We start from the raw sequence: 18,448 nt of genomic DNA, 5'->3' as shown, positions 1-18,448 counted from the left end.
TCTGCAAAATTCTTTTTGCCTTATGAGATAGCATATTCGAAGATTCTGGGAATTAGAACTTTCGCATCTTTGGGAGGCCTTTATTCCGCCTACCACAGTTGGGATGGAGAGAGCGGTCCCAGTTTGGGCTTGTGGTCTGGGTAAGAAACTGGAACCGCTAGGGATCTCCTTCTTGCCTGCAGATAGAAATTTCGATGACATTAAGACTGATTATAGTCAGGCTGGTCTTAAAGCTGTGGAGAGATGGATCAACAGAGAGAGCAGGAAATGAAAAGTCACTAGTAGATTAGCCTATAGGTAAAGTGCTGGCGATGTCAACTTCTTTGGTTCACATGGTCTCAAAATAAGCAGGAACTCTTGTATTCAGAATGAGCCAGAGATTTGTCATGTCACTGTATTTCATTACTTTTAAAATTGCTCCCAGAATAACAGCTTTATATTGAAAGTCCAGTACTCCAGAAGTGTATCAACAATGGTTGGAATCTGACATTTTCGCACTGTTCTAAGCTAATGTCAGTTTATCATGTTAGATTTGATAGTCTCTGCTTTGTTTAATATTCTGTTCCTAGGAAACCTTCGGGTGCGTTTCTGATAGGACTGTTGACCCTGCCATGCATAACAAATTATACAGACATTTTGAAACTCAACGTTTTGACTCTCTCACTAGCTTATACATCTTCCCTGAAATTTCAGAACACAGGTCAATATTTTGGCATTATGGAAAAATGGAAACATGAAGCGGAAGAGCGTGTATAGTGAAGTGGGGGCAGATGTGAAATAACTGCTTCCGAACCAAAAACCTAATGAAACCAACAGTTCCGTCCTGACTTCTTTACTTGCTGCTCCCTCCGCGCCTGGGATGGACAGTTGTAGCTGCTTCTGCCTCCTGCAGTAGCTGTTACTGTCAGTTTACTTGCTCGCTGAAGGTAGAGTTTCTCGGTCTGGGGCTTGAGTGCAGTTCAGGCTGCTGTGATTCTGCCTATGGGAAGACAGAAGGGCTGGCCTGGCTAGTGCCCGCTGGTTTTCGGATTCTAACTCTTCATTCTATGCACATGCTGTTGCATTTTAAGGGAAACTATTCTTCTCAAGTCTTCAGTTTGCTTTTACAATCTGGGTTTTGGTGTGCTCTTGCACCGAAATGCTTACATATGGAAGGATTTGTGCTTGGAGTGATTAGAATATAAAGGTAAATATGACATGGCCCTTACCCTAAAAAAAAGTTCATGTCTAATAGGAGATGTAGAGCCTTTACACAAATACCTGTAGCGCAGGGCTAAAAATAACAAGTGTTGACTTGATGACTAGAGGAGATCTGATATATTTTTTTAAATATAATGAGTGCCATAAGGAAGATAGCATTTTGGTTGTTTAGCAGAAGATAGGCATCTGTGGGGAGAATCAAGGAAGCTTTTTTGAGTTAATATTTAAATTGTTTTTTTATGGCTAGATAGGATATTTAGAACTGGGAGGAAGTTTAGACAGATGGCATTCCAAACATAGATACAAAATTAGCGGAGGTTAAGAGATAGGAAATAGCATAAGTATGAGAAAAAGTGAGTAATATTGTTTGACTGTCATTGAAATAGTGGGATTAATGTGGAAGAGAAAACTATGTCATCTATAAAAGGCTTTGAATGCCATAATGAGTAATTTGGTGTTAAGTTTTGGTCTTTTAAAAAAATTATTTTGCATTCCTGAATAAACTAAACTTCAGTCAGTCATGGTGTATTATTTTAATTGCTGTTGGATTCTGTTTGTCAATATTTAATTCAGAATTTTAGCATTGCTATTCTTGGATGAGTTTGTTCCATAATTTTCTTTTTGGTGCAATCTGTCAAATTTTGGTATCAATGTTACTCTTTCCTTGTAAAAAGAACTTGGAATCTGTCCTAGTCTTTTTGTGTTTTTCCTTTATGCTTTGAAGGAGTTTAAATGGCATTGGAATGTTTTCTTATTTTAAAGGGTTGGCAAGTTATGCTATGAAACCATCTAGGGTGTGTGTGTGTGTGTGTGTGTGTGTGTGTGTGTGCACGTGTGTCCAGTTTGGGGGATAACTCTAACAGTCTTCTTTGTGTGATAATTAGTGTAATATATTTTCTCTCTCTTCTGGAGGCAGGTTGACATATGATATTTTCTAGAAAATTATCTTCTTCAGGCGGGCGCGGTGGGTCATGCCTATAATCCCAGCACTTTGGGAGGCCGAGGTGGGTGGATCACGAAGTCAAGAGATGGAGACCATCCTGGTCAACATGGTGAAACCCCATCTCTACTAAAAATACAAAAATTAGCTGGGCATGGTGGTGCACACCTGTAATCCCAGCTACTCGGGAGGCTGAGGCAGGAGAATTTCTTGAACCCAGGAGGCAGAGGTTGCAGTGAGATGAGATCGCACCATTGCACTCCAGCCTGGGTAACGAGCAAAACTACGTCTCACAAAAAAAAGAAAGAAAGAAAGAAAGAAAATCATCTCCTTCATCCATGTTTTGAAATTATTTGCACAGGGTTGAGCAAAGGAATCAATTATAATTAAAAAAAATATCTTTAGCCTAGGCAGCATAGCAAGACCCTGTCTCTTCAGAGAAAATTTTAAAATTACACCTATAGTCCCAACTGCTTAGGAGGCTGAGGTGGGAGCATCCCATGAGCCTGGAGGTTGAGTGTGCAGTGAGCCATGATGGTGCCAGTGCACTCCAGTCTGGGGGACAGAGTAAGACCCTGTGTCCAAAAAGAAAAATAAATAAAATGTCTTCTGTGCTGTTTATCTGCCTCTTAATTTTATTTTGTGTAATTGTATTGGCCTCCTTCCTTATCCCCTTCGATTTGGTGAACTAACCAGGTTAGTTGAAATTGAAACTACTAGCTTTTCAATTTATTTATTGAAAATAAATAATACCCTTTCTTTCAATTAATTTATTTTTCTATATATTAATTACTTTTTCTCCTTTCTATAGTTTTGTTTCCTTTAACTCCCTAAGTGGAATGTTTAATTTAGTTTTTATTATTTCATGTTTATTAATAAACTATTTCAATCTATGGATTTTCCTTTAAGCATGACTTTTGCTATCCTGTGTATTTTTTTTAAATAGTTATTTTCTGCATATGATTATTTATTTTCCTTTCATGACCTCAAAATTATGAGGGAAGTTTAAAATTTTCAGAAGGTAAAACTTTTTTATTCTAGTTTTGTTAAATATTGATAGTTTTATTGTATCATGGTGCAAGAGTGTTTTCTATGCTTTTCTATTTTGGGGAATTTATTGATGTTTTATTTGTGGCATAGTAGATTGTCAAATTTTGTGCCTGTTTAGTGGATACTGGAAAAGAAGGTGTGTTCTGTTTCCAGGTGCAGATATGACATATACATGCATTAGATCTTACTATATAGGATCTACCCTTTTAATTTGGTTATTTGAATATTCTGGATAATTCCTTATTTTTTATCCACTTTATTGACCACAGACGGAAAGAGGTAAATAATTTCCTGCTGCTAGTTGGTTTCTCTGCTTTTCTCTGGTGTCCCTGGCATTTTGGGTGGCACAGTCTTTTGTTGTGCACGGCTGCCATGTACATTGCAGGAGGTTTTGCATCCCTGGCTCCTCTGCACAGTGAAGGTCAGCAGAGTCTTCCAGGTTATTCTGACCATCAAAAATGCCCACTAGGAGACTAGGGAAAGTATCACTTGTAATTGATAACCACTGACGTTTGGAAATGTTTTAAAAACGTTTTTGTCTCACTTGTATGATAATTCTATAATATATGTCTTGTGCCAGAAGTTAAGATTCTTAGAAAATTATTTTTAATTGTACATGTAAGAAATGGACTTTTCCTCCCTGGGGATGGAACAAAACTGATGAAATATTGATGCCAGAGGAGTCCATTAAGAATCAGGTAGTGCTACAGTTATTTAGGTCAGATACCTGAGTCTCTCCCCATTTTGCTCTATGTTCAGGTATAAGAGACTACAATGTATATCAAATAAACTAGCTCTTCCAATAGCCTTAAAATAAATTCACCTATCATATTTCAACACAAGGTCCTAACTTTTATTACCACCTGCTGCAATTAATCTCCTAAAGGACAAGCTATATTAAATTGACAAGTTCTTGGATGTAAATATGACTTACTAAGTAATATGTGTGTACATTTAAAACTTCTCAAGTTTCTAAAATAAACTTCAGCAAATTTCTGTACATACAGTACAAAAAATAAGAATTCTATTAAGAGAGGGTGGAACCATACCTATAAAAATAAACTTTGAAGTTCTTTGAACTCAAAATGAGCTTAGCAAAAATTGTGTGCAAACAGTGAGGAAGGACTGTAACAATTTTGAAGCAGGTTTTGGCTAGCTCATCAGAATCTGAAAGAACTTCCCCAAATGTATATGTAGGATTTGCAAGAGCTTAACTGAGGCTAACACACACTGACATCAAAGTCTTTTGTAGGGTAGGTGAAAATGACTTTCACTGCTGTAGAAAGAAGAATGTGTGTGTATTTTTAGGTATTCACCTGAGCATATAAGAACCATTCTTAGTGTAGCTATTCTGGTCAGCACTTGAAAATACCTCACTGAGAAGCTGCTCCAAATTTACCACTGGTGAGAATTAAGTCATACTATGTCTGGGAATGCTACATAACATTACTTATTGTTGACAAAAGTGTCCACTAATGTTTACCACAAAACCTAAATGGCTAAGGGTCAACTAACTGCACACATAAATTGGTAATTGTTAGACAGTTCGAATATGATAAAATCCAGTTAACATAAATGTTAATGTAGAGTGTCATTGAATTGGTCTTTTCTGGTGTAGCAGGTGATTTGGAATCTTTTGTAGAGCTCAAGGACGTAAATATCCCAGCTAATGTTCTGATGAAGTACATTTAGAAGCCCACTGACTCATTCTCATTCTCAAGTCTTCACCTGGTTTTAGATTTTCCAGGTCTCTCTTCTTTTTAAAAAGGCATGCTTACTATCTGCTTGCGTGTGGGTACAGCCCTTTTCACAGCCCTTATCACCCTACCCCTGCCCTCCTTGCTGGCTTCATTGGTGGGCATTTGGAAGAACACTTCGAACTCTTTCCTACTCTAGGACCACTTTGGGAGATGTCAGCTGGTTCCCAGTTCCTATCCCTCTACTTACAGTAGAATATGGGCTGCTTTGAATTTGGATAAATTTAAATTCTTCCTTTCTGAATAAGAATTGTGGCGTTTTTGTTGTGTTTTGTTTTTTGACTTATTTGAAGATGTCTAAGTCCTTACAATTTCTCCTCTTCAGGTTTACCCTCAATTTTCTTTACCAGGAGCCTTCTAATCAAGCAGAATTCTCAGTGTTCTAGTTTCCAAGAATGGTTGTGTTGCGTTTCCCATGTTTCCCCCACCCGCCCCCGATTCTTTGTGGTCTCATGGGGAGATCAAGAATATAGACACCGACAGTGAAAGATAAACAGGAATTTCTCCAAGTACAGAGAAGACACCGAATCCCTTGTGAAAATAGTAGAAATGCATCTGCTGGATATTGGAGACTGAAATGCTCTTTGTCTTTGCATCTGGGAATTGTACTGTGTACTTCTCAGCTTCAGTTTACAATAGGAGCTTAGCGTTGCAAGAGTAGAAAGGAAGCTGTTAAAAGTTATCCGATGTAATTGGATTTCAGATACATAAATCTTCTTTCTAATATCTCCATCAAGCGGATGATTATCTCTGTTTGAACACCTCTGGGTAGAGATAACTTACTCTAAAACCATCTGTTTCTTTGTGAGGATAGAAAATCCTACATTTTGTTAAGCCACCATTCTTCCTCATTTATGACTTCAACCTATTATGGAATTTACATTTAATGTGTACTTAGTAGGTCCCAGATACTGTTCTCTACACTTTGAGTCTTCAGGTAACTCTATGACATAGCTAATATTAATAACTTGATTTTAATGATGAGACTAACTCATAAGAAGGTTAAGTAGCTTACCCAACGCCACACAAGGAAAATGGAAAAAAAAATGAAGGAACTAGAATTCCTATCTAGGAATATTATTTCTGGTCCCATGTGCTTAATTAACTCTATAATACCTATTAAATCTAGTAAGGCTTCTAGATTAAAAATAAAATTAACAAATTTTCCATTTATAAAGTTTTATATATCATTGGGTGAAGAGATCAAAGGTGGAATTAAGTCAAGCAATAATATTTTGATTTTTCATTCGTTCATTCATTCTACAAAAGAACCTACTAAGGGTTGGCACTTTACTAAGGATGGTTGCGGACAAAGCCGTGGATAGGACCCTACCAGCTATGCTCTAGCAGCTTACATTCGAGAGAGAAGAGGCGAATGTAAGCAGAAACGTGGACACACTGTGAACAGAAAGTGTCAGATAACAATCTGAAGGAAATAAAGGGGATTCGGTTGTATCTCTTGAGTGATGTTACTTATGATGGGAAGGCCTTTCTGAAACGATAACACATAAACTGAGGATAAATTTCATTATTATTAGGGATTAGATATATTTTGTTATTAAAGTATTTTAAGTATGAATTAATAGCATTTTATTATTAAGAATTAGAGATTAAAGTTTTCAAATGTGTCAAAAAAACTTGTAAACAAAATCATTCTAGAGCACAAATAGATGCTTTTTAAAAATTAGCACTTCTTTTTTAGTGTGCGGTTGTTTGCATCAAGTCTTAGTTGAAATAAATTTCATTGATATTCCCTCTTCTCAACCACGAGAGAAGCCAAGCGGCCCTATCCACCCTCCTTGGATTTTGACGCCCTCTTGGTTTTCTTCCCAGATTGTATTTATGGCTCTACATCTTACCTGTATTAGAATTGAGATCATTTCAAATGGCTGTCCTGTGTTGTCAGCTGCAGTCTAAGCAAACCTAGTTTTTGTCTTCCTTTCTTCTCTCTAATTACATATGCATTTTATTGTATTGCCATAGAGCTGATCAAGTCTCTGGATCCTACTCTTCTTTTTTTTATAGTATCCCATTTTGAACAGCTTTTTGTTCCGTGGGCTCTGTGACTGTGGGTAATTATGGTGGCTATGACTTCAAGGATTCAGGCTTTACTCTCTAAGAACTGTCAATTGGGATGGCAGCAAGGAAGCAGAAAGTTGTCAGTTAATAGAGAAGGCCAAGAGTTTGAAGAGCCATCTAGAGATGCTATAAACGAGCTTTCTGTCTGGAACACTCCTCCTCCTGCAGTTTGCGTGGTTAATGTTATGGTCTGGAGGCCTCCCCAGAATTAATGTGTTGGAAACTGAGTCCCCAGAGCAGTAGTGTTGGGAGGTGGGGCTGTTTGTGAGGATTTGCGGTTGTGAGGGCTTCAGTCTCATGAACCGGTTAGTGCTATTGTAAAATGGCTCAATGGAGGGAATTTGTCTTTTCTGCCACTTGAGGGCACAGTGTTCCTCCCCTTAGGGGGATACAGCCATAGGGTAGCATCTTGGAAATGGAGACTGAGCCCTCTTTAGACACATGGCCCGCTATCTAATTTGAAAAATACTGAAGCTGGGCGCTATGGCTCATGCCTGTAATCCTAGCACTTTGGGAAGCCAAGGCGGGTGGATCGCCTGAGGTCAGGAGTTTGAGACCACCCTGGCTGAAACTCCAGCTCTGCTAAAAATGCAAAAATTAGCTGGGTGTGGTGGTGCACGCCTGTAATCTCAGCTACTCAGGAGGCTGAGGCGGGAGAATCACTTGAACCCAGGAGGCAGAGGTTGCAATGAGCCGATATCGCACCATTGCACTCCAGCCTGGGCAACAGAGAGAGATTCCATCTCAAAAAAAAAAAAAAGGAAGAAAATGTTTTTATCATTCTAAAAGGACCATCCAAACCCATGAAGCAGTTACTCCTTATTCTCTTCTTCCCCCTTCTCTGGCAAACACTTATTAGACTTGTATCTTGAATGCCTTACATAATGTGTGGTTCAGAGTAAATGCTTAATAATTTTTATTGGAATAACGAGTGTGAAGTATTTGGATCGAGTATAAAATTAACATCAAGACAAAAGTATGCCAAGTTGCAGGGTTTTTATTGCCGGCGACCACGGAGGACTCACGTCTCTCCAACCAGTGGCCCCGAAAGGAGGGTGACAAGACCCTTTTATGCCCGTAAATCACCTCCGGGGTGAGGGTGTGGGGCGGGGGTGGGGGTGAAGGGATTCAGACATTCTGAGGGCCAGGGGATTCCATAAATCACCTCCCAGGCAGAGAGGAGGGTGCGGGTCTCTGGACATTCCAAGGGCTAGGGGACTTGCTATCACTTCGATTGTTACCTATGTGGTTCACGGAAGTCAAGATAAGCGTTAGTTTACACATCGTCTGGGCAGTGGTGGAATCCACAGATCTTAGTTACTTATTACAAGTCACAGGGGCCAGGATGGAATTAGCTTGGGCTGCTTATTCTGGTCATTACCGGTAAGCAAAGGCCAGCAATTCGGGCAGTTTTATTTACAGAAGCCAAGGCCAGCCGTTATTGTCAGCCGTTACAACTTATTTCTGAAAAACAGCTTCGTCTTGCATAACATGGTGTTGTTCAGGCTCTAACTCTAGGCCAGCCATAGCACAAATGAACTGTGTATAAAGGGGTAAAACCTTCTTTAAGTTACTTCATTTATCCACACTGTTTTGGACTAACTATGTGTGTCAGGAAGCAGGCTGGGTGCAGAACATGGAGCAGCTGACAAAACAGACGAGTCCCTGCCCTCATGGAGTTTATAATCTAACCTAGTGCTGTTCCATAGAAATATTACATGATCTATATATGTAATTTAAACTTTCTGGAAGCCACATGTATTAGTTTTCTATTGCTTTTCTTACAATTACCATAGACTAATGTCTCAAAACAATGTAAATTGATTCTCTTATGTTCCTAAATCTAAGAAGACTAAACTGTATCTCATGGGCTAAAATCAAGGCTTCTGCAGGGCCACATTTTTTTTTTTGTAGCAGTGTGTACCAAGTTCGTCAGCTGGCGTGTGTTTTACGCTAGAGCACATCTTAATGTGAACTAGGGTCATTTCAAATGCTTAAGAGCCACGTGTGGCTTTTGTCTACCATATTGGTTATCACAGATCTGAGGAGAGAGACACTGAAAAAGTAATTATAAGTCTGATAAGTGTCAAGAAATCCAGTCCTACAAGATGATGCTCTAAGGGAACCTAACCTCCTTGTCAGCTATGGAAAGCCTTCCCAGAGAAAGCAGAACATAGCCGCCAGTGGATTGAGCCTTAGAAGTAGGAAGACGGATTGCACGCTTCCCTCCCCTCCCAGTTCGAAACCTTTAATAGCTTCTGCTGTCCTGTCGCAATAGTCTGTGTTAAGCATTTGGTACCAATCTGAGTAGGGGAGTGATGGGGTTAGATATGCGTTTCTTAGACAGTTAATTCTGGTTGCTTTTTTAAAGAGTCCTTGATTGTCATTCTTAATGTTTCTTCCTAATTGAACAGAATATTTTTTGTTTCATTGTCTTCTATTAAGTTTCTCATTAGACCACAAAAGCCAGTACATTTTAATGGAGTGTACATTATTTTAGTTGTTTTTAGTTTTTAGAAATGTATGTATTACAACACAGTTCTAGGATGTGGTTTCTTATATTCCCCTCTGCCCAGGCATTGACCTCCAAAATCCAGTCAAAGAAACATCTTCATCCCTTGTCACCATAATGACAGTCATGCCACCTGTGTTGCTTGACTTTCCAGAAGAAGAACCTAGAGTCAAATACCAAAGGGCTGGCCAAGCATTTTACTGGGCAAGGAATGCTACAGCTAGAAATCTGCTAAATTACCAAGGACTCTATGTCTTATTCTTTTGGTAACTATCCTCGTCCTATTGTTTTGACCCTTTGGAATAAATGGCAGCTCTTAATAACCACAATGTAAAAGCATCTTGTGTTGTAATCTTTTGAGATTTTAAGGTCAACAGGAAGGCCGAGGTTCTTCTTAGGAACAGTTTAATAAAACCAATTGTTCAGGAAGGTGTGACCTGAACACTATCTACTGAAATCCTCTGTGTCACTTAAGTGCAGTTGATATATTTCCCATCTGTCAGGAGCAGGGCATGGAGACAGAGAAAGCAGTAGTGGTGTAGCTTCCTGAGACTTCACTGAAATTTGCTTTCTGAAAACTGTCTCACTTTGGCAGACTTTCCACTCAACCCTCACTTGGGAAGGTTCCGTTATGCTTCCTTTTGCAAGGAGGACTCAGAGATTTAAGATGTCAAATGGAGTCAAACCCTAATGGTTCTCATTATACCATCAATTGAGAAAGTTCTGTGCAGTCCCCTGCATTCTTTTAAGAGGTCTCCATGGGGATTCTTTTCCAGTGAAGTTAAATATTAAAGGGCCAAGTGATTCACTCCATGCTGGACACTTGTACCTTTTCTCCCAAACTCTAAAATGTTCTTTTATTACAGGTGCTTAAAACAAATTTTAGATTCAGTCTTAGGTGAACTTTTAAAGCAGTAAGCTCCTAAGCAGAATGTGGCTCTCTCACTTGTCATGCTGTCTCCCCAGGCATGCTGCTTTTCCTTCCCCGCCTCTGAATTGGTTAAGAAGAGGCATGCAATTTGGTATCTCTCCATGTGGATGCCAGTCATTGTGGGAAAATCTTAAATAACTTCAGTCATACACACCCAGTGTCTCTGCTGTGAATCCTTGTAAATATCTACACAGCGGCTCTAGAGGGAAAGTCCCCTACTATGATAAAGTATGTTTGCAGGAGACCAGTGGTTTCTCTTTTCTGATCATTCAGGCATGGCACAGATGCCCTGACTGGGCAGATTAAAATAGCACAGACGCCCTAACTGGGATTAAGGTGGAAAACCAAGTGGTGTGTTGTAGTCAGCAGTGGGAGTTTTGGAATTCTGAGTGTTCTTCCACCTCTCATAATTTTGGTTTGTAGCGAATTAGAAAGATTAAAAACTTTTGAAACAGTATGCGTGACACACATATTAAATCATTTCCATTCATGTCTCTAAGCATTGATTTTAACCCAAAACATTAATTTTAGTAGAAATGAATGTACAATGAAGGTCAGTTAATAGAGTGGGTATACACCACTGAGTGCTCAGGCTGAAAGAGGGTTCTTTCATTGGTAGAACTCGCTGACAATACTGCACTTTTACTAATCAGATGGGAAAAGCTGTGTGGTGGCTTGCTTTCCTGACTGCCATCTTTATAACCCTTCAGGACCCGTGTCTACCTGAAAAGTCCTTCGAGTGGCCTCTTGTTTTTTCCTATCAGATTGACAGATATATTATTACATTTTAAATAGCACTTAGTCTGTCATATGCAGCATTAGCCTTGAAGATTTGCAGTCCATGTTGTAATTTTGAGAGGGAAAATTGGTTAAATGACAGGAGAAATATGGCAGTTCATGAACAAAATTCTTTCTGAGTTTCCTTCTCTGTTCTAGTCATCCATATTCCTGTCACTAACCTCATTAGGTCAAGGGCTTAAAGGCATTTTGTACAGAATTGGCACATTTTACCATCCAAATAGTGGTTTTCCTTCCTGTTTAGGGAAGCAGTGGTTTTCAAATACCTCCAATTTTTAACTTGAAAAATTAATATTGCACAACGTATTTTGCCTCGGGAAGCCTTTAATGCTGGATACTGAAGTTTATCTCACTTTCTTCACAAGTCTAGGAAATCATCAAACTTTCACCAGCAGCTGCAAAGATCAAGCAACTGAACTCACTTCTTTGGTAAGATGGGTTTTTTTTTTTTCCAGTTTGTTTTTATGTTTGTCCTAAACTTATCAGGCATCGGAAGTGAACAATATATTATGAGTTTGAGTCTTTAAGGAATGCTAGCCGTATTTATACTGAATGGGGAATATAGAATGAAACATCCGTAGCCCTCCGCGGATGTCTGGGTAACATAGTTGCACTGCTGTGCCGCCAGCTTACGTCTGTGAACTCATCTGAATGGCAGGACATGAGAACATACACAGTTCTTCATTCTTCCAGTGAAAGCCATTGCATTTTCTTCATGCTAATGTCACCCTCTCTCTTTAATATGAATGCATGTATGATAGTGAGCCTTGGACACATCTAGAGATAAAATCGAACAAGCTGCAGAGGATCATAAGACACTATCTCCATGGTACAAACAGATAACTCTCTTAATATCAAGGCATGGGATTGGAGGAAGAAGCAGGAATAAGGACACGTGGGTTCAATGATGGACATTTTTGAGCACCTTCTTGGTTGTAGACACTCAGGTGCCAATTCAGAGAAGTATCAGCATCAGTCCCGTGAAGGAGAAGTCACTGAAAAATGAAGAGCATGAGGATGCGAGGCAGTGACATTCAGTGAGTCCTTGTCACCAGCAGGCATTAGCATGCAAGCCTGCCGTTAGTTTTCCATGCTTTATGTGATTTCCTCGACCAACCAGGGACCCTTTGGAACACTAGTAGCAGTTACTATCACACAAGTTATTGTTTCTTTCTGGAATGCCTTATATTTTTAGTACCAATGAGATCCTTCACTGTCCCCATGTGCCTCTAAAAATTTAAGGAGAATCAAAGAATGCATAATTTATATATGTCCCAGAGGTCATGGAGTGACTCAATGATATGTATGAGGAGATGATTTTAAATTTCATGTCTTATGCAGGAGGTGATTTTTATGTGAAAGCTGCAAGAACTGGCCTCTGGGATAATCAGATAATTACCCCTAACAGCAGGGTTGATTCCAGGAGGATTACAGCTGAATGCTGTGGTAGCTCAGCTGTGCCCTTGCGAATTACAGTTGCCACAGTGGACCACATAGCAACTGACGCACTGCACAGAGCACACCTTCCTTCCACCTCTGCAGAGTACCTGCCGGAGACCTTGTGTGTCTCAAAAGGCAGATGAACAGACATTTTCTGTGAAAGAATTCAGTGCAAGACTGAGTAAGATTTCTGTTTAATAGAAGAAAAAAATTGCTTTCTCCACTTTGGTCTGAGAGACACTCACTGATGAATCAGCTGAAATCCATTGGTCTCGAAGACATGAGTGTAATGACTCCCCTGGGTCATCATTGTTTTCAGAGCTGTGAGCCTGGAAACCCTCTTCTCTTAAGCCTCTTGGTCTATGGAATATTGGAATTGGAAATGTCTTAATACTTCCAACAAGAGAGCAAAATAATATTCCACTGTCCTCAGCTTAGTTAAGAGTCTATGTTTAGGGCTGGACGCGGTGGCTCAAGCCTGTAATCCCAGCACTTTGGGAGGCCGAGGCGGGTGGATCACGAGGTCAAGAGATCGAGACCATCCTGGTCAATATGGTGAAACCCCGTCTCTACTAAAAATACAAAAAATTAGCTGGGCATGGTGGCACGTGCCTGTAATCCCAGCTACTCGGGAGGCTGAGGCAGGAGAATTGCCTGAACCCAGGAGGCGGAGGTTGCGGTGAGCCGAGATCGCGCCATTGCACTCCAGCCTGGGTAACAAGAGTGAAACTCCGTCTCAAAAAAAAAAAAAAAAAAGTCTATGTTTTGATATTTGAGCCAAACAATTCCTAACATTTGCTTTTAGGCACTTTGTGGCCTATTCATTTTTTCTCTTGGAAAATTAAGGTGCAAAAGGTACAAAATCTTATAATCTAATGAGGGAAGGGACTTATGTAAGCAGAGAAGGGCTGGTGAATTGGGGAGAACTTTTTTCCAGCCTGATTCAGTATTTTGCTTTTGTTTATCTCTGTGTATCATAATGTATTTGTGTGTATATCTATACTTTTTGTTTTTATATAGCAACTTTCATTTTTGTCTCAGAAAATGCTCTTAATAAGTAAGTTGTCCTCTAATCTCTTAATGTGTCTTCAGCCCCGGAGACCTTTCTGCTTACTGCACCGGTGGCTGCCCGCTCCTGCTTTGAATCCTCCTTCCTTTTGCCAGAGATTGCCTGACTCCTTGCCACCTCCCCTCCTACCCCGGGGCCACCTTGTCTGCTATGCACACAATAGCAACAAAATGTGTAGAGATTGCTGGGAGGGACTCAGAGGTTATCTACTTCAGCCCCTTTATCTCACAGATGAGGAATTGGAGGCCTTATATTTCTCTATTTTTAAACGATCTCCTTGACATATAATTGTAAGGTTTTAAGGCAGTGATAATTAAGCACCAATTCCCCCCTTGAGTTCACTTTTAGTTGAGAAGCAAACGTGAAAGTGAGACAAATGGAGTGTGTCCCATGAGCTTTATTACCAACGTGACTGCATTGAGGAATATGACTTACGTCTGGGACCACATGGACTTAATAGAGCTCCCTTTGATGTAAACCGAGGCCTCAGTTACAGGCATTGGTAGACAGCCGTTATCCTCCCCTGGCAGTCTGCTCAAAGCATAACAGAATAGGACGTTCTGTGCCTGTTAGGAATTTAACGGAGGAAGATGATGAACTGCAAGTTCAATTCCTTCTCCCAAGCTAAAAAGTCAGACAAATTATTTCATCCCGAGAAGAAATGAATGAGAAGCCAGAGCCTGTATCTTCTGGTAGAGATGATGTTCCCTCTCCTTTATAGAAACATGAGGAATGAGGGAATAGGCATTTATCAACAAAAGGGATTATGGAACCGTTTGCCTAGGGACATCTTGCCTAAAATATGCAGTATATAAAATGGTGCTGTGCGAACAGTAGAATCCTCCCTGCTTAGCCCATTTGCTAATTCCTTCTCACTGCACCTTTCCATCCCTCTTCCCCTCCACTCCTGCCCAAAGGGCCACTGAAGTCTTCCTGCTCGAGCCATGGTTCCTGTAATGAATTTGGATGAAAGGCACTCATTCACTCCACTGACTGCAGTCTCTTCAATCCTGGGCTTTTGCCTCCACTGAAATTGCTCTCAATGATGCCTTGATTTGCCCTGCACGCCCCCTTCTTTGTACTGCAGAATTCATCTCCTCTGTTTTTCATCCCACTTAACCATTATGGGACGCTACTACTATGATTGACACCCCTTCTTATTTTTTATTTTCATGTCCTCGGTCTCTGAGGTCCTCGAGGTTCTTCCTTGTTGTTCTTCCTAGTCTCCATCTATCCACAGGTTCTTCATTGGCTCCTAAATTTGAGGCCAAATTTTTAGTGATCTACAGGGTTCTTGCCACTTTTTAAAATTTTTCATTAGGTTCTCTTTATCCATCTATGGCTTCTGCTGCTGACTCCCAGATGACCATTTTCAACTCCAACTCCCCTTTCCGAGATCGAAGCCCAGATTTCCCAACTCTGATTTCTTCTGTGGTACATCTAACTGGGACTTTGAAATGTGACTATCTCCAAATGAAGCAAACGGCATCTCATGAGGCTGCTCCTGTTTTTCATTCTCCTTTCCTGGATAATATTGTCACTATTCCTTTTTTCTCCCAAGTGGAAAACTTCAAAGATATCTTCAGTTATATTCAATGTGTCCTACACTGTGCTGAGTGCTAAGGAAACAGAAAATTAAGACAAAGTTCCTGCTCTCAACCAGTTCACAGATACTAATTTAACCTAACAAAGCACATGATTCGTGTAACTATAGAAATGTTCATGGGAACGGTGCACAGCTAACCCCGAGAAGGGAATGATTAACTTTTTCCAGGGTGTGGTGTAGGATGATTTATGAACCAAGTCAGAGTTTGTCAAGCAGACAAAAAAGCAAATACACCACGTGAAAAGATGTAAAACCTAACATCATGGGGTAGTGAGGGAGCTTTAAAAGGCTCATTCTAGAGAATGGGAATTGGTTGTATGAGGCTAAGCAAAACAGCAGGGACCCAGATGGAGAAAGAGTTATTTTTTTAAAACCTCTAAGGAACTTGCCCTTTATGTTCTAAGAAAAAGATTTTAATAAAGGATGAGGTATTGTCTCAATCTGCCTTTCCATGCAGTAAAGCCAGGGGACCTTTCCTCTTCTGAGAGTGTCACTGGGAGTCTCTTTTACCTTAACCTGTGGGCTACAATGAAGTCAAGGTTTCAAGAGAACCCAGGTCTGTGAGCCACAGCAAAGAGTCTGAGATACTTATGCAAGGGGGCAGAATGCAGATAATAACCAGCAAATTGATTAATGAAGATGCCCTAGTTCTGTCTGTCAGTCTCTACTTACCTACCTACCTACCATCCATTCACCTCTCTAATTTATCTATCTATTCGTCTGCTCTAGGTGGCTTTTATATGCTTGTGTGGCATGCTTCCTAAGAGAGCCTAATGAGAATAAGGAACCAGGGCTAGAAAAAGCAACCATGATCCAAAGTAGAAAGGTCATTTTTATATCAGTTTAGCTTGGAAAGAGGCAAGGAAGGGCTATTGAGTTATTTCAGATGCAAGGTAAGTGAGTGAATGGCTGCATTTATATCTAAGGGCATACAGCCATTGATTTTCTATTACCTTTGTTTTTAAAGCTTCTTTTCCAAAGAGACCTCAGCCATTTTTCATAAAACCAAAGTTTCAACAAACATGTTTTTGATTACCTACACCTGCTGCAAGCCCTGGGCTTGGACACACCTATAGCTAGAAATCATTAGGTTGTAGAAATCATGAAATCATTAGGTTGTACTTTCTCACCATGCTCAACATCAGAATTATGCTCAAATCAGACCCCTAAGGCAGCCATTAGTAATAGATAAAAATGGCTTTTGAAATGAAATCTGCTTGCCTTCTTCTGTTTACTCTCATAGAATGAGTTTCAAATGTGGGGATAAAAATAATAATTATACTAATAGACCCAAATCGACAAATTAGTGTAGGAACTTGAAATTTGGCAGACCCAGAAAAAAAAACCTCCGGAGTTTTAGGACCCACTCTAGATAAAAGAATGGCTGAAGCTGGAAATGGTAACTGTGCTAGGGATGCCTCGTTTTGGGTTATTTCTTATTTGCACTGCCCTCCCTCCTCTCAACTTGTGATCTGGCTTAAGCCCTAGCAGCTCAAGTGGAGTGGGCCAGTCTAGCAAAATGTTTCAGGGAGGAGGTAATCACCACCACACTAGTTTTGTTAAAGTATGATTTTCACACACTTAATAACAAAAAAGTCAGAGGAGTCTCTTTCTTCCGAGGGCACCGTGACATGGCTGCTGAAGACAAGTCTTCTTTGGCAAAAGCTGAAATTTTAAGTCAGATGTTGTGTGTTCTCAGTGTGTGCCACTCTCTGTGGGCAGTGTGCCTCATGCCTCTTGGCTACTCAGGAGGTTTCATACAAAAGAAGTGGAAAAAGTTTTTTGGATTAGCCTTTTTAGGCAAAGCATTTATCTGGCACCTTTTATCAAAATACTGTTGCTGTAGTTATATATACTGTCTTATGTAACTCAAGTTTATAAATAATAGTGCCACTTGTCAAAGAATTGAAAAAAGTATTACTCTGTCACAAATAAAGATTTGTCAGCTAGGGATTTTTTGCATTATGCTTTGAAAGTTTACAGATCAGAATTTTTATAGTATAGGAGCATTTCTGTGTTTTTTAGAGATGCGAAGTAAACATCTATAAATGTCATAAAGCTTTAAAGCCCAAACGAGTTGTCGAGTTGTCGTCTCATTAGGGAGCAGTCTGGCTAGAATTCACAAATCTAAATATCCTGCCATAAAATGTATTGTAAACAAGAATCCAGGAAAAGGCATATATGAAATTCAATAAATATCAAGCTCTGGGTTTCTAGCTTGTTAAATGCAGAGAATTTGAAGTTACATAATCATATCCTGACTCAGGTTATCAGGATTTACAAATCTGCTTTATGAATTCTGTTTCTCTTCCCTGCAGACTGTGGGAAGCAAGTAGTCATGTAGATGAAGCACTGATCCCTCATCTGCAAGGTACTCATCTCGCTGTATCTCACTTCCTTTCCTCTAAATTATGAACATTTATGATTCTCTTTCTCCTACTTTTCATAAATATAAGATTAATTAATTATCAAGCCACATGTAGAAGGGTTGAAATGAACTCTTTGAGAGTTAAGTTAATTACTCCAGGCAGTTAACTTTTTTTTTAAACAAAGTGCCTCTTGGTAAGCAGTTTATTTCCTGGATATGATTTGTCCCATTGTAAAGCATATTAAACATTGGAAATTATGATAAGAGGGCTAGATAAAAGGAAGAGTGATAGAACTCTTTGGACTGAAGATCACATTTTAAAAATAATGATACAAGTGAATTCGATAAAAAAACAAATACTGACATAGGGAAAAAGCACTTGGTACTGATTTGCATGAACATGTGTATTTTGATAGCTATTCAAAGTATAATGAATATGTCTTAATATTGACCTTCCCGTTAAGGATTTGGTTACGTGGTTTTTATCCCAAGCTTCCAGGCCACTAATTATGCTATCAGGTTTTAGTTGTACATATTTTTTCCTCCATCTGTTATGATGAGTTTTTTTAAAAAAGACCTTAGAGAGACCAATCAGGAATTGGCATGGAAATACTTGGTTCAAATTATAAATAAACAAATTGATTTCTTGGATGGAATAACATTTTCTGTTGGCTGCCTCTTCCTCTGGGAGGGCTCAT

The 18,448-nt window shown here is 39.6% G+C and overlaps 1 protein-coding gene across 22 annotated transcripts in view; it reads left to right on the top strand.

Moving 5' to 3' along the window:
* ENOX1 (ecto-NOX disulfide-thiol exchanger 1) overlaps positions 1-18,448 on the top strand; it is a 626,515-nt gene that overhangs the window by 206,455 nt on the left and 401,612 nt on the right. For 6 of the 22 annotated variants that reach the window (XM_078375360.1, XM_078375354.1, XM_078375352.1 and 3 more), the window contains 2 exons: positions 11,633-11,696; positions 17,701-17,753. The exons of 8 other annotated variants lie outside the window; for them this stretch is intronic. The gene's annotated coding sequence lies outside the window, so the exon portion shown is untranslated. Of the gene's footprint in view, positions 1-82; positions 9,805-11,632; positions 11,697-17,700; positions 17,754-18,448 lie in introns of those variants that run through there. 8 more of the 22 variants (XM_035302575.3, XM_035302565.3, XM_078375363.1 and 5 more) reach the window with 5 other exon arrangements.

The sequence above is a fragment of the Callithrix jacchus genome, chromosome 5, assembly GCF_049354715.1.
Source record: "Callithrix jacchus isolate 240 chromosome 5, calJac240_pri, whole genome shotgun sequence".
NCBI lineage: Eukaryota > Metazoa > Chordata > Mammalia > Primates > Cebidae > Callithrix > Callithrix jacchus.
Note: the sequence above shows the minus strand (reverse complement) of the source record. Positions and strands in the feature narration are given on the sequence as shown.